This window comes from Bos indicus, chromosome X, assembly GCF_029378745.1.
Source record: "Bos indicus isolate NIAB-ARS_2022 breed Sahiwal x Tharparkar chromosome X, NIAB-ARS_B.indTharparkar_mat_pri_1.0, whole genome shotgun sequence".
NCBI classification, from domain to species: Eukaryota; Metazoa; Chordata; class Mammalia; order Artiodactyla; family Bovidae; genus Bos; species Bos indicus.
Window position 1 is genome coordinate 69,786,422 of NC_091789.1, and position 16,151 is coordinate 69,802,572.

A 16,151-nucleotide genomic window follows, 5' to 3' on the forward strand; every position below is an offset into this window, starting at 1 on the left:
TCCTAGGATGCAACAGGTCAGAACTCATCATTTTAAAACATGCTTGAGGGGACTTCCCTGGTGGTCCAGTAGTTGAGAATCTGCCTTCCAATGCAGAGGACTAGGGTTTGATCCCTGGTTTTGGAACTAAGATCCCATATGTTGAGGAGTAAGTAATCCCGTGTGCCAAAACTACTGAGTCTGTGCGCCATAACTAGAGAGTCCGTGCACTGCAATGAAAAATCCTACATGATACAATGAAGATCCTGGGTGCTGCAATTAAGATCTGATGCACCCAAAAAAATTAAATATTTTTTAAAAAATTTAAAAAGACATGCTTGAAAAGATGGAGAAGTGAAGAGACTGGAAAGGTGGAATTATAATTTGAAAAACCAATTTGAATGGAGGTAAGTTTTTGGGAACATTCATTTGAGTGGCTTTTTGGAGAAAACACTTTATGTTTGTATAGTGCTTTATAGTTTAAAAGCATCTTTCACCGTATCAGTTTAGTTCAGTTCAGTCTCTCAGCCATGTCTGACTCTTCGTGACCCCATGGACTGCAGCAGGCCAGGCTTCCCTGTCTATCACCAACTCCCGGAGCTTACTCAAACTCATGTCCATTGAGTTGGTGATGCCATCCAACCATCTCATTCTCTGTCATCCCCTTCTCCTCTTGCCTTCAGTCTTTCCCAGCATCAGGATCTTCTCCACTGAGTCAGTTCTTCACATCAGGTGGCCAAAGTATTGGAGCTTCAGCTTCAGTGTCAGTCCTTCCAAGGAATATTCAGGACTGATTTCCTTTAGGATGGATCAGTTGGATCTCCTTGCAGTCCAAGGGACTCTCAAGAATCTTCTCCAATACCACAGTTCAAAAGCATCAATTCTTCAGCACTCAGCTTTCTGTATAGTCCAACTCTCATATCCATACATGACTACTGGAAAAACCATAGCTTTGACTAGACAGACCTTTGTTGGCAAAGTAATGTCTCTGCTTTTTAATATGCTGTCTAGGTTGGTCATACCTTTTTTTCCAAGGAGCAAGCGTCTTTTAATTTAATGGCTGCAGTCACCATCTGTAGTGATTTTGGAGCCCCCAAAAGTAAAGTCTCTCACTGTTTTCATTGTTTCCCAATCTATTTGCCATGAAGTGTTGGGACCAGTTGCCATGATCTTAGTTTTCTGAATGTTGAGTTTTAAGCCAACTTTTTCACTCTCCTCTTTCATTTTCACCAAGAGGCTCTTTAGTTCTTCACTTTCTGCCATAAGGGTGGTGTCATCTGCATATCTGAGGTTATTGATATTTCTCCTGGCAATCTTGATTCCAGCTTGTGCTTCATCCAGCCCATGATGAAGTACATCTCATGATGTACTCTGCATATAAGTTAAATAAGCAGGGTCACACTATACAGCCTTGATGTACTCTTTTACCAATTTGGAATCAGTCTGTTGTTCCATGTCTGGTTCTAACAGTTTCTTCTTGACCTGAACACAGATTTCACCATACAGTTGCATTTAGCTCTCACTGGGACTCTGAGGAGAAAGGTGAGTGGACTTCTCCAACACTACACAGTAATTGAGCAATGATGCTGGTATTATAAACAAAGTCTGGCTCCTCATTTCAGGCTAAGCTGCATTATTATTTATTAGGATCCCCTGCAGAATCTTGACATCACAAAACAAATTTAGAAATATTTAGAAAAAATTTTATTTGAAAAATAAATCTAAAAGTTTTATAAGGTAAATGTGTAAGAACTTTATGAGGTTGAAGGTTTCAAGCTCTAAAACACTAGTGATCAAAATCACTATGAGGGACCCAAGGAGAATTTTATCTAAGATCATCAATGGTCAAAAGCAGCTACAGCTGGAGGACTTCTAGAATTCTTCATTCTTGGTGAAAGATATTTTCATTTCATGCCGGGAGCTGTTATTTCTCCAGCACTCAGATTACTTTATGAGCCATTTGCTTTGCAAGTAAGTAGTTTTTTTCTCTTAATGGAATGAAATAATACACTGTGACAGCTCATTATCAAATTGGAATGCAGAGACAACCTTGGCTCATATAAATTTGCCACTGTAGAAATTATAAAGAAGAAAATAACTATATAGTATATAAAGTGAAGTTTGTTACCCACTGAAAAAACTCTGAAGAGACTTTAGTACAGTAAAGGATTTCAACTTTAGTAAAATATTCAAATCATGAATAACATGCAAATGAAGTAAGACAGTTCATATTTCTTGAAATTCAGACTGCTCAAAAAGCTTTGAAATCTCAGAATATAGATAGAACAGTTTCCCTATCTATAGATGTCTATGAATATGAAGTCACTTAGCAGTCATTTAGCAAACTAAATAAATATAAGCAAAATGTTACTACTGGATATTAGTAGATGAATGGAACAGATGAACTGGTATCAACAAGTAGGAAAAGAGGTTGATTCTAAAGATGGAAAGAAATAATTATGTAGCACATCACAAATTCAAAGGCTCATATTCTATCTAGAACAGTGCATACTACATCATTTTTGTTCTTTTTGAAGAAGTATAAAAATATTCATAAAAGGGCTTCCCCTGTGGCTCAGAGAGTAAAGCATCCACCTGCAATGCAGGAGGCCCAGGTTTGATCCCTGAGTCAGGAAGATCCCCTGAAGAAGGAAATGGCAATCCATTTCAGTATTTTGCCTGGAAGCTCCCAAGGACAGAGGAGAGGATTCAAAGAGTAAAAGATTAATGATTTTGGACTATGACATCTGAATGTGCTAAAGAAAACATTGTAGGGAAATAAAAAATAACACTGTTGGTAAGCCATGTAATATAACAATTTGGCTATCTGCTTGGTTGAGTATAAAGCTTTATGTGTTTTCCCAACGGAACCCAAATATTTAGCATGAGAACAATAATGCTGGTACTTTTTTAAAAAAGCATGCTATTTTAAGGCCTTTGTAATTATTTATAGTCTGCCCTGTGAATGCCTCACAAGTCTAAATCAGAAAACCATAGTTTTTTAAAAAAAAAAAATTGTTCTTTGCTTGCTCCTAATCATCTGATTTTGGAAAGTACAAAATTCTGGGAATTTTATGTGATTATCTTTGATATTACTAACACACTGTGGATGGATCTTTAATGGCAATTGACAATTAATGCAATTATCTGAAATGACCCAGGCAAAAAGCTCATTCTTATCTGTATTTATAAAGCATTTTACTCTGATCATCAATGCTGAAGGTATAGTAGCAAGATGGTGTCTTAAATTTTTGATGCTAATAAATTTGATGTTAAACTCACTATGTCTTAGAATATAAGTGTTAGAAGTGGGATAGGAATAAGCATCTATTAACCACCTTATTGGGAGAGTAAGTTGGTGCAGCAACTGTGGAGAACAGTTTGGAGGTCCCTCAGAGAACTAAAAATAGGATTACCATATGACCCAACAATCACACTCTTGGGTATATATCCACACAAAACTATAATTCAAAAAGATATATGCACCCTTATGTTCAAAGCAGCACTATTCACAATAGCCAAGACATGAAAACAACATAAATGTCCATCAGCAGATGAATAGATAAAGAAGATATGGTATATATAATGGAATATTACTCAGCCATAAAAAGAATGAAATAATGCCATTTTTAGCAACACAGATGGACCTAGAGAGTACCATGCTAAGTGAAGTAAGCCAGACAGAAAAAGACAAATACCATGTGATATAACTTATATGGGGAACCTAAGTGTTGGTCAATTGTGTCCTCTTTGCGATCCCATGGACTGTAGCCTGCCAGGCTCCTTTGTCCATGGAATTCTCCAGGCAAGAATACTGGAGTACCCTTCTCCAGGGGATCTTCCTGACCCAGGGATGGAACTCGGGTCTCCTGCACTGCAAGCAGATTCTTTACTGTCTGAGACACATGGGAGGCCCTTATGACACTAATGAACCTATCTATGAAACAGAAATAGACTCATAGACATAAAGAATAGACTTGGTGGTTGCCAAAGGGGAGGGGGTTGGGGGAGAGTTGGAGTGCGAGGTTGAGATTAGCAGATGTAAGCTTTTGTATATAGAATGGATCAACAACAAGGTCCTATTGTATAGATAGGGAAATATATTCAATATTCACCATAATGGAAAAGAATATTTTTTAAAAGAATGTATGAAGTGAAGTGAAGTGAAGTCACTTCAGTCGTGTCCAACTCTGTGCGACCTCATAGATGGCAACCCAACAGGCTCCCCCATCCCTGGGATTCTCCAGGCAAGAACACTGGAGTGGGTTGCCATTTCCTTCTCCAATGCATGAAAGTGAAAAGTGAAAATAAAGTTGCTCAGTCGTGTCTGACTCTCCGCGACCCCATGGACTGCAGCCTACCAGGCTCCTCCATCCATGGGATTTTCCAGGCAAGAGTACTGGAGTGGGGTGCCATTGCCTTCTCCAAAAAAATGTATATATATATATATGTGTGTGTGTGTGTGTGTGTGTGTGTGTATACCACCTGATTTCATAAGGAAGGAACTCAAGCCCAAAGAGGTGAAACGATATACTATATATCACAGAAGTAAATGCTGATGCAGTGGGAATACAACTAGGTCTCCAGTTTTCCAGCACAGTATACTTCTGACTTCAAGAGATTGTCTCAAATTTTAATTGGTTACTGCCAAAAGTATATGATGATCTATTTTACAGAACTTTCTGATTTTAAAGTGATAGGAAGAGTAACAATTCACTGACCACCTGGTAGGTACCCCCGCCTCTGTGCTAGTCAACTTATTATTTGGAAAAACTGACATTATTGGCAACATCATGTCTTCTGACCAATGAACATGGTATATCTCTCCATCTTTCATTTCAGACAATATTCAACTTCTTTTGGCAGCTAAGTAAAATCATTTCACTCTGAAAACACTGTTTTTTTTTGCTTCATTTATTTCTGTTTTTCAGAACAGTTGCTGGGCCATTCTGCTCTCATTTTAAGATGGAATGATAACCAGTAAGAATTCAGGGAAAATACAATGTGTTTATTCAGAGGAACACAATTGGCTCTAAATTAACATAGAAATGCCAGCAAGATACTTCTATGATATTCACTATGAAAGATTTTCAGGAAAAATATTATAACCTGATATTTAATTTTTAACATCTTTATTAGGATGTAATTTGACATTCCATAAACTAGATACAATTAAATTTTACAATTAAGTTCTGACACATGTGCATATACATGAAATCATCACCACAACCAACATAGTAGACAGGACTTCCCTCATGGCTCAGTGTCAGAGAATCCACCTGCCAATGCTGCAGATATGGGTTTGATACCTGTTCCGGGAAGATCCCACATGCTGAGGAGCAACTAAGCCCTTGGACCACAACTACTGAGCCTTGCTCTACAGCCTGGGAGCCACAACTACTGAGCCCATGTGCTGCAACTACTGAAGTCTGCTCACCCTAGAGCCTATTCTCCATAAGAGAAGCCACCACAATGAGAAGCCCACGCACCACAACTAGAGTACCCTCCAGTCGCTGCAGAAGAGCCCATGCTGCAACGAAGACCCAGCACAGCCAAAAAAATAAATATATTAAACAAATAAATAAATAACACTTTAAAAAAACATTGTTGTTGTTCAGTCTTTAAGTCATGTCTGACTTTTTGCAACCCCATGGACTGCAGCACACCGGTCTTCCCTGTCCTTCACCATTTCCTACAGTTTGCTCAGACTCATTTCCATTGAGTCAATGATGCCACCCAACCAGTTCATCCTCTATCATCCCCTTCTCCTCCTGCCATCAATCTTTCCCAGCATCAGGGTCTTTTCCAGTAAGTCAGCTCTTTGTATCAGGTGGACAAAGTATTGGAGCTTCAGCTTCAACATCAGTCCTTCCAATAAATATTCAGGGTTGATTTCCCTTAGAATTGACTGGTTTGATCTCCTTGATGTCCAAAGGACTTTCAAGGGTCTTCTCTAGCACCACACAGTGGAAAAATATAGCACTCCTGAAAAGTTCTCTTGGCACCCCTTTGTCATCCTTTCCTAACACTCAATCCCTACCTTCTGCATTCCCAGGCAACCACTAATCTTTTGTTCACTGCAGGCTTATTTGCATATTATAATATTTTATATAAACATGGAATCATACAGTCTGAATTCACTTTTTGGCTAGCTCATTTCACTAAGCATAATTATTTTGAGTTCCATTCAAGTTTTTGCATGTATGAAAATTTCATTTCTTTTTAATACTGAGTAGTATTACATTGTAAGATATATCACTTTGTTTATCCTTTCATTTGTTGAAGGATATTTAGGATGTTTCCTGTTTGGGGCTATGTTACAAATAAAAATGTTATGAACATTTGTGTAAAAGAATTTTCATGGACATAATTCTTTAATTTTTCTTGAATAATTGCTTAAGAGTTTAATGGGTATATCATATGTTAAGTATATGTTTAATATTTTAAGAAGCTGCTTTATCTTTGACAAAGGAGGCAAGAATATACAATGGAGAAAAGACAATCTCTTTAACAAGTAGTGCTGCAAAAACTGGTCAACCACTTGTAAAAGAATGAAACTAGAACACTTTCTAAAACCATACACAAAAATAAACTCAAAATGGATTAAAGATCTAAACATAAGATGAGAAACTATAAAACTCTTAGAGGAGAACATAGGCAAAACACTCTCCGACATAAATCATAGCAGGATCCTCTATGACCCACCTCCCAGAATATTGGAAACAAAAGAAAAAATAAACAAATGGGATCTAATTAAAATTAAAAGCTTCTGCACAACAAAAGAAACTATAAGCAAGGTGAAAAGACAGCCTTCAGAATGGGAGAAAATAATAGCAAATGAAGCAACTTACAAAGAATTAATCTCAAAAATATACAAGCTAACCCTGAAGCTCAATTCCAGAAAAATAAACGACTCAATCAAAAAATGGGCCAAAGAACTAAACAGACATTTCTCCAAAGACATACAGATGGCCAATAAACACACGAAAAGATGCTCAACATCACTCATTCTCAGAGAAATGAAAATCAAAACCACAGTGAGGTACCATTTCACGCCAGTCAGAATGGCTGCGATCTGAAAGTCTACAAGCAATAAATGCTGTAGAGGGTGTGGAGAAAAGGGAAACCTCTTACACTGTTGGTGGGAATGCAAACTAGTACAGCCACTATGGAGAACAGTGTGGAGATTCCTTAAAAAAAAAACTGGAAATAGAACTGCCATATGACCCAGCAATCCCACTGCTGGGCATACACACCGAGGAAACCAGAATTGAAAGAGACACATGTACCACAATGTTCATCACAGCACTGTTTATAGTAGCCAGGACGTGGAAACAACCTAGATGTCCATCAGCAGATGAATGGATATAAGAAAGCTGTGGTATATATACACAATGGAGTATTACTCAGCCATTAAAAAGAATACATTTGAATCAGTTCTAATGAGGTGGATGAAACTGGAACCTATTATACAGAGTGGAGTAAGCCAGAAAGAAAAACACCAATACAGTATACTAAGGCATATATATTTAATTTAGAAAGATGGTAACAATAACCCTGTATGAGAGATAGCAAAAGAGACACAGATGTATAGAACAGTCTTTTGGACTCTGTGGGAGAAGGAGGGGGCAATGATTTGGGAGAATGGCATTGAAACATGTATAATATCATATAAGAAATGAATCACCAGTCCAGGTTTGATGCAGGATACAGGAAGATTGGGGCTGGTGCACTGAGATGACCCAGAGGGATGGTATGGGGAGGGAGGTGGGAGGGGGGTTCAGGATTGGGAACACGTGTACACCCATGGCAGATTCATGTTGATGTATGGCAAAACCAATATAATATTGTAAAGTAATCAGCATCTAATTAAAATAAATTTAATTAAAAAAAAAGAAGCTGCCAAACTGGCTTCCAAAGTGATTTTACATTTTGTATCCCCACAAGCAGTATATGGGTGTTCAGGTTCCTCCACATCCTTGTCAACACTTGGTATGGTCAGTCATTTTCATTCTAATACAGGCATACCCCAGAGATAATTGTGGGTTAAGGTCTAGACTACTAGACTAATAAAGTGAGTATCATAATAAAGTGAATATATCATAATAAATTTAGTCACAAAATTTTTTAGTTTCCCAGTGCATATAAAAGTTGTGTTTACACTATACTATAGTTTACTAAGTGTGCAACAGATTATTAAAATATATATAAAAACAATTAAAATATTTTGTTGCAAAAAAATGCCAACCATCATCCAAGCCTTCAGTGAGTCCTAATATTTTTAGTGGGAGATGGTCTTGCCTTATGTTCATGGCCACTGACTGATCAGGGTGGTACTTGCTGAAGATTGGGATGGCTGTGGAATTTTCTTTAAAAAATGATTAAATAAAGTTTGCTGAATTGACTCTTTTGTTGAAGTATAGTTGATTTACAATGTTGTGTTCATTTCTGCTGTACAGCAAAATGATTCAGTTTTACATATATATGTATATTCTTTTTAACATTTTTTTCTATTATGGTTTATCATAGGATATTAAATATAGTTCTCTCTGCTATACAGTAGGAACTTATCGTTTTTGATTGACTCTTTAACTCGAACACTTAGAGGCCACTATAGGGTTGTTAATTGGCCTAGTTTTAATGTTGTTGTATTTCAGGGAATGAGAAGGCCTCAGGAGAAGGAGAGAGCTGGGGGAATGTCTGGTCGATCGACCAGTCAGAACACACAAAACGTTTACTGGTTAAGTTCACCATCTCATATGGGCATGGTTTGTGGTGCCCTTCTCCCCTGCCAAAAATTAGAACCATAATATCAAAGATAACTGATCACAGATCACCATATCAAATATAAAAGTAATAAAAAATTGAAATATTTTGAGACTTACCAAAATGAGACAGACATGAAGTGGAAAAGTGGCACCCTTAGACTTGCTAGACACGGGGTTACCACAAACCTTCAATTTGTAAAAAGAGCAGGATCTAAAAAATGCAATAAAATGAAACACAATAAAGTGAGGTATGTCCATGGATGGAGAAGGCAATGGCACCCCACTCCAGTACTCTTGCCTGGAGAATCCCATGGACGGAGGAGCCTGGTAGGCTGCCGGCTTTGGGGTCACACAGAGTTGGACACGACTGAAGTGACTTAGCATAGCATAGCATAGCATGTCCATGGATGTGTGGTGGTAACGTATTTTGTGGCTTTAATTTTCATTTCTTCAATGACTAATGATGAGTATATTTTCATTTGTCTATTTGCCATTCATATATTTTCAAATCTTACCCACATTTAAATTTGGTTGTTTGTTATTGTGCATGCAAGTCTTTATCACCTAAGTACAAAATTTTCAGCCATTCAGTGGCTTGTCTTTACATTCTTTTAACAGTGTCTTTCAAAGAGCAGAATTTAAAAGTTTTGATGAAACCCATTTTATCAACTTTTGGCTTTTACAGATTGTAAATACTTTTGGTGTCATATCTAAGAAATATTTTCTGAATCCAAGGATGCAAAACTTTTCTCCTATGATTTCTTCTAGAAGTTTTATATATTGAGGTTCTAAATTTAGGTCTATGAACCATTTGGGGTAAATTTTCATTTATGACAAATGTATGGACCTGCATTAATGCTTTTTCATATAGATATTTAATTGTTCCAGCACAATTGGGGGAAAAAAAACTATTCTTTCTCCACTGAACTGCATTTGATTCATTGTTGAAAGTAAGCAGCATATATATGTATGGGCTTATTTCTTAACTCTCTATTCTGTTCCATTGACCTACATGTTTATAAAGATAAACTAGTGCAAAGACACTAGTAACATAAGGTTTTGACTATTATAAATTTATAATGAGTCTTGAAAACAGATACTCTTACTCCTCAAACTTTGCACATTTTTTCAAAGTTGTTTTAGCTAGTCCTTTGTCTTTCCAGATGAACTTGAATATAATATATGGATCTTAAACATCAATTTAGATAAAACTGACAAAATGACAAAAATGAGTCTTTTGGTCAATAAACACCATATATCTATTTATTTATAATTTCTTTAATTTTGTTTTGTAGTTTTCAGTATACTAGTCTTTAGCATCTTTTGTTAGATTTACACCTATGTATTTCATGTCTTTTTATGCTCTTGTCAATGGTATTGTTTTATTTAAATACAATTTCCAATTGTTAGTTACTAATATATAGAAAAAACATTGATGTTTCTATTACCTTGTATCCTGCAATGTTGTTAACGCATTTTTTATATCTAGTAGCTTTTTTTGTAGGTTTAATATCTTCTATATAAATGATCATGTTATGTGTGAACAAAGACAGTCTTACTTCTTTCCTCCCAATTCAAATGCCCTTTTTTTTTTTTTGGACTGAGAACATTTCTTTACTGTAACTTACAAAAAATAAATACAACTGTCTCTAATCTTTGTGAGCAATTTCTCTAAAAATCTAAAATCTGTAGGAAACTTAAATTGTTCTCGGACTAGAGGAAAGAAGTGTCTGTAGTAGTTCACAGGAATACTCAAGTTTAGCGGTACCAGCTCATCTTTCTAGTCGAGAAGACTAAGGTCGATGTGGAAGTAGACGTAAGGAAATTAGTCTTGGTTGCGGAGTTGGAGTCCAGGGATCTCCACGGATGCATCCAATATACTTGCAGCTGCAATTTCATCCAGATGCCTGACGATGGAGTTCAGAACCTGTCGTAAACGTTTGGTGCATGACTTCTTATGAGGCTGGAGGAGAACCGCCTGGAAGTTCACTGGCAGTCCATACCTGAGCACAGACTTCACAAACACTCTCAGTGCCTTGATGTGGATCCAGGCAACAAAGGCTTCACTGAAGTGGACCTTGAGCCATCACAGCACTGGGCCCTCACCCTCGCCCTCATTCTCTCTCTCTCTGCCACTCTGCCCCGCAGAGGGCCTATCAGGGTTCCCTAGCGGGGTTACCTTAACCTTGTGGTCCGGGAAGGTGGATGATCCCTTTTTAAGAGCAACACAGGAAGTTTGATATTGTTGCTTCTTATCCGACAGCAATCGGGTCATCTCTTCCCTTTCCCTTTTAATTTCTTTTTCACCATAGTAAAATTCTCGTACACTGAAATTATTCTCTTTGACTTTGGTTTTGAAATCATCGATCACTTTTCAAAACAGAGTCACGGTGAAGAGGCCGCCCTCCTTGTCCTCAGCGACCAACTTGGTTGACCGTGGGACCACCATGAGAGGGATTCATAGCGTTTTTGCCATTGTATGTAACTCGGCTTGGGGACAATGACCAGCAGTGTGATCAGGTACTCAGAATCTAGCACGAAGTCTTCTTTGCTCACAATGTCGCTCAGGGTCCGAGTGAAAAGGTTTTCCATGGATTTCTTCTCCAGATTCTCTAGGTTTGTCTTCAGAGTGTTGTAGGCAGCTGTTCAGGACTTCAGGTCTATCTCGAAGGCACAGGTCGATCTGTGCCAGTTGCTTTGCCAGAATATCCACCATGCTCACCAGTGGCTGCTTTGCGGGATACTTGGCCACGTCCCATTCGAAGTGGGTCACAAAGGACGTTAGGTCAACTCCGTTGGCCAGAAGGTTCTCCTGGACCTTTCCCTTGGCGTCTTCCATCACTTCCACCACGCTCTGGGCCATTCTCCTTATGAGACTTTCAGCAAAGATATCAAGCTTCGCCAGCTCATCAGAGAGGCCAACAAGGGAATCCAAGGTCCCCACCTTGAAGTCAGGAATCGTGAATTTGGTGTTATAAGACAGGTTAGACTTGGAGGTTACTGTGTTCATCCTCTTCAGGGCTTGTAAATTTTCCTTATCTCTGGGGGCAGAAATTAACCAAAACTCCGACATGTTTCTAGTCTTCTTTGATCCAGCTCGAGCACACCGAACGCAGTTCCTTTTGCTTTCGATCGCTGATGGCCTGGGGACAAACTGGCCCCGAGGAGATGCCACCTGCCCTGGCCCCTGGGAGGGCACAGCAGAGGCGCCGGCTCCCGGGTTCCCACGGAGAAAAGTCGTGGAGGGCACGCGTGGGCCGAGGAGGAGCAGGGACCAAGGGGACGCGGGCAGCTCACTCTGGTCCCCCGGGTCGCGACGCGCGCCCTCTCCCCTTGCCGCCTCGGATCCCCGAGCCGCCGTCCTTACTGGGAGCCCGCGGGCCGCGGGCCGCGCGAGCAGGCAGTGGGCGGGCACGGGGCCGAAACGCACGGCCAGCTCCCGGGAGGCAGCGGCTTCTCAAATGCCCTTTATGTCTCAGCTTATTATACTTACTAGTTATACTTACTAGAACATTCAGTACAATGTTGAATAGAAGTGGAAAGAGCAAACCTCCTCCTCTTGTTCCTGAACCATTAAGTGTGATTATATCTTCAGAGTTTTCATGGACGAGAATGCTTTCAAATTGAGACAGTTTCTATTTCTAGTGTTCTGAGAGTTTTATAAGAAATAACCTTTTTGTTGCAGAATTATAAGAGATCTCAAAAATTTCTGAATACTGGACCCTTATCAGGAATGTGATTGCAAGTATTGCCTCCCATTCTGTGGCTTGTCTTTTTGCTCTTAATAATGTTCTTGGATGGAAAAATGATTTTAGTTTTGATGAAGTCCAATTCACAAATTTTTACTTTTGTTTTTTGTGACTTTGGTGTCATATTTAAGAAGCCATTGCCAAATCCAAAGTCACAAAGACTTGGCATATTTGTTTTCTTCTAAAAGTTCTATAGTTCTATCTTTTACACATAGGTCTCTGATCCATTTTAGCTGAAGTAAGAGCCCAATTTCATTCTTTTACCTGGGAATACCTAGTTGCCCCAGCACCATTTGTTCAAATGACTATTCTTTCCCCATTGAATGTTCTTGGGGAAAAATCAGTTGATCATAAATGTGAGTGTTTATTACTGAACTCTGTTTTCTATTCCACTAATCTATATGTCGATATATCTATTCTTATGTCTTACAATTAATGTAGCTTTGTCAGTTCAGTTCAGTTCAGTCACTCAGTCGTGTCCCACTCTTTGCAACCCCATGAATTGCAGCACGCCAGGCCTCCCTGTCCATCACCAACTCCCAGAGTTCACGCAAACTCACATCCATCCAGTCGGTGATGCCATCCAGCAATCTCATCCTCTGTTGTCCCCTTCTCCTCCTGCCCCCAATCCCTCCCAGCATAAGAGTCTTCTCCAATGAGTTAATTCTTCCCATGAGGTGGCCAAAGTACTGGAGTTTCAGCTTTAGCATAATTCCTTCCAAAGAACACCCAGGACTGATCTCCTTTAGAATGGACTGGTTGGATCTCCTTGCAGTCCAAGGGACTCTCAAGAGTCTTCTCCAACACCACAGTTCAAAAGCATCAATTCTTCAGCACTCAGCTTTCTTCACGGTCCAACTCTCACATCCATACATGACGACAGAAAAAACCATAGCCTTGACTAGATGGACCTTTGTTGGCAAAGTAATGTCTCTGCTTTTGAATATGCTATCTAGGTTGGTCATAACTTTCCTTCCAAGGAGTAAGCGTCTTTTAATTTCATGGCTGCAGTCATCATCTTCAGTGATTTTGGAGCCCCCCAAAATAAAATCTGACACTGTTTCCACTGCTTCCCCATCTATTTCCCATGAAGTGATGGGACCAGATGCCATGTTCTTCCTTTTCTGAATATTGAGCTTTAAGCCAACTTTTTCACTCTCCTCTTTCACTTTCATCAAGAGGCTCTTTAGTTCCTCTTCACTTTTTGCCATAAGGGTGGTGTCATCTGCCTATCTGTGGTTATTGATATTTCTCTCAGCAATCTTGATTCCGGATTGTGCTTCTTCCAGCCCAGTGTTTCTCATGATGTACTCTGCATATAAGTTAAATAAGCAGGGTGACAATATACAGCCTTGACGTACTCCTTTTCCTATTTGGAACCGGTCTGTTGTTCCATGTCCAGTTCTAACTGTTGCTTCCTGACCTGCAGGAGGCAGGTCAGGTGGTCTGGTATGCCCATCTCTTTCAGAATTTTCTACAGTTTATTGTGATCCACACAGTCAAAGGCTTTGGCATAGTTAATGAAGCAGAAATAGATGTTTTTCTGGAACTCTCTTGCTCTTCCCATGATCCAACGGATGTTGGCAATTTGATCTCTCGTTCCTCTGCCTTTTCTAAAACCAGCTTGAACATCTGGAAGTTCACGGTTCACATACTGCTGAAGCCTGGCTTGGAGAATTTTGACCACTACTTTACTAGCGTGTGAGATGAGTGCAATTGTGTGGTAGTTTGAGCGTTCTTTGGCATTCCCTTTCTTTGGGATTGGAATGAAAACTGACCTTCTCCAGTCCTGTGGCCACTGCTGAGTTTTCCAAATTTGCTGGCATAATGAGTGCAACACTTTCACAGCATAATCTTTCAGGATTTGAAATAGCTCAACTGGAATTCCATCACCTCCACTAGCTTTGTTCATAGTGATCCTTTCTAAGGCCCACGTGACTTCATATTCCAGGATGTCTGGCTCTAGGTGAGTGATCATACTGTCGTGATTATCTTGGTCATGAAAATGTTTTTTGGCCAGTTCTTCTGTGTATTCTTGCCACCTCTTCTTAATATCTTCTGCTTCTGTTAGGTCCTTACCATTTCTGTCCTTTTGGAGCCCATTTTACATGAAATGTTTCCTTGGTATCTCTAATTTTCTTGAAGAGATCTATAGTTTTTTCCATTCTGTTGTTTTCCTCTATTTCTTTGCATTGATTAATGAGGAAGGTTTTCTTATCTCTTCTTGCTATTCTTTGGAACTCTTCATTCAGATGCTTATATCTTTCCTTTTCTCCTTTGCTTTTCGCTTCTCTTCACAGCTATTTGTAAGGCCTCCCCAGACAGCCATTTTGCTTTTTTTGCATTTCTTTTCTATGGGGATGGACAGGGATCCCTGTCCCCTGTACAATGTCATGAACCTCAGTCTATAGTTCATCAGGCACTCTATCTATCAGATCTAGGCCCTTAAATCTATTTCTCTCTTCCACTGTATAATCATAAGGGATTTGATTTAGGTCAAACCTGAATGGTCTAGTGGTTTTCTCTACTTTCTTCAATTTAAGTCTGAATTTGGCAGTAAGGAGTTCATGATTTGAGCCACAGTCAGCTCCTGGTCTTGTTTTTGCTGATTGTATAGAGCTTCTCCATCTTTGGCTGCAAAGAATATAATCTATCTGATTTCAGTGTTGACCATCTGGTGACGTCCATGTGTAGAGTCTTCTCTTGTGTGGTTGGAAGAGGGAATTCTGACAGAATATGGTCCACGGGAGAAGGGAATGGCAAACCACTTCAGTATTCTTGCCTTGAGAACCCCATGAACAGTATGAAAAGGCAAAATGATAAGATACTGAAAGAGGAACTCCCCAGGTTGGTAGGTGCCCAATATGCTACTGGAGATCAGTGGAGAAATAACTCTAGAAAGAATGAAGGGATGAAGCCAAAGCAAAAACAATAAACAGTTGTGGATGTAACTGGTGATAGAAGCAAGGTCTGATGCTGTAAATAGCAATATTGCATAGGAACCTGGAATGTTAGGTCCATGAATCAACGGAAATTGGAAGTGATCAAACAGGAGATGGCAAGAGTGAACGTTAACATTCTAGGAATCAGCGAACTAAAATGGATTGGAATGGGTAAGTTTAACTCAGATGACCATTATATCTACTACTGCAGGCAGCAATCCCTCAGAAGAAATGGAGTAGCCATCATGGTCAACAAAAGAGTCCTAAATGCAGTACTTGGATGCAATCTCAAAAACCACAGAATGTTCTCTGTTCTTTTCCAAGGCAAACCATTCAATATCACAGTAATCCAAGTCTATGCCCCATCCAGTAATGCTGAAGAAGCTGAAGTTGTACGGTTCTATGAAGATTTACAAGACCTTTTAGAACTAACACCCCCAAAATATGTCCTTTTCATTATAGGGGACTGGAATGCAAAAATAGGAAGTCAAGAAACACCTGGAGTAACAGGCAAATTTGGCCTTGGAATATGGAATGAAGCAGGGCAAAGGCTAATAGAGTTTTGCCAAAAGAACGCACTGGTCATGTAGCTTTGCAGTAAGTTTTAAAATCTGGAAGTGTAAGTCTTCCAACATTGTTCTTTTTCAAGATTGCTTTGACTATTTAGGACCCCTTGCAAGTTCATATGAATCTGAAAACTGGTTTTTACATTT

The 16,151-nt window shown here is 39.2% G+C and overlaps 1 long non-coding RNA gene and 1 pseudogene across 1 annotated transcript in view; both read right to left on the reverse strand.

The window, feature by feature from the left end:
• LOC139181260 (uncharacterized) overlaps window positions 1–16,151 on the reverse strand; it is a 113,857-nt gene that overhangs the window by 67,991 nt on the left and 29,715 nt on the right. The gene's annotated exons all lie outside the window — the stretch shown is intronic.
• LOC139181131 (V-type proton ATPase subunit C 2 pseudogene) lies at window positions 7,901–13,001 on the reverse strand (annotated as a pseudogene).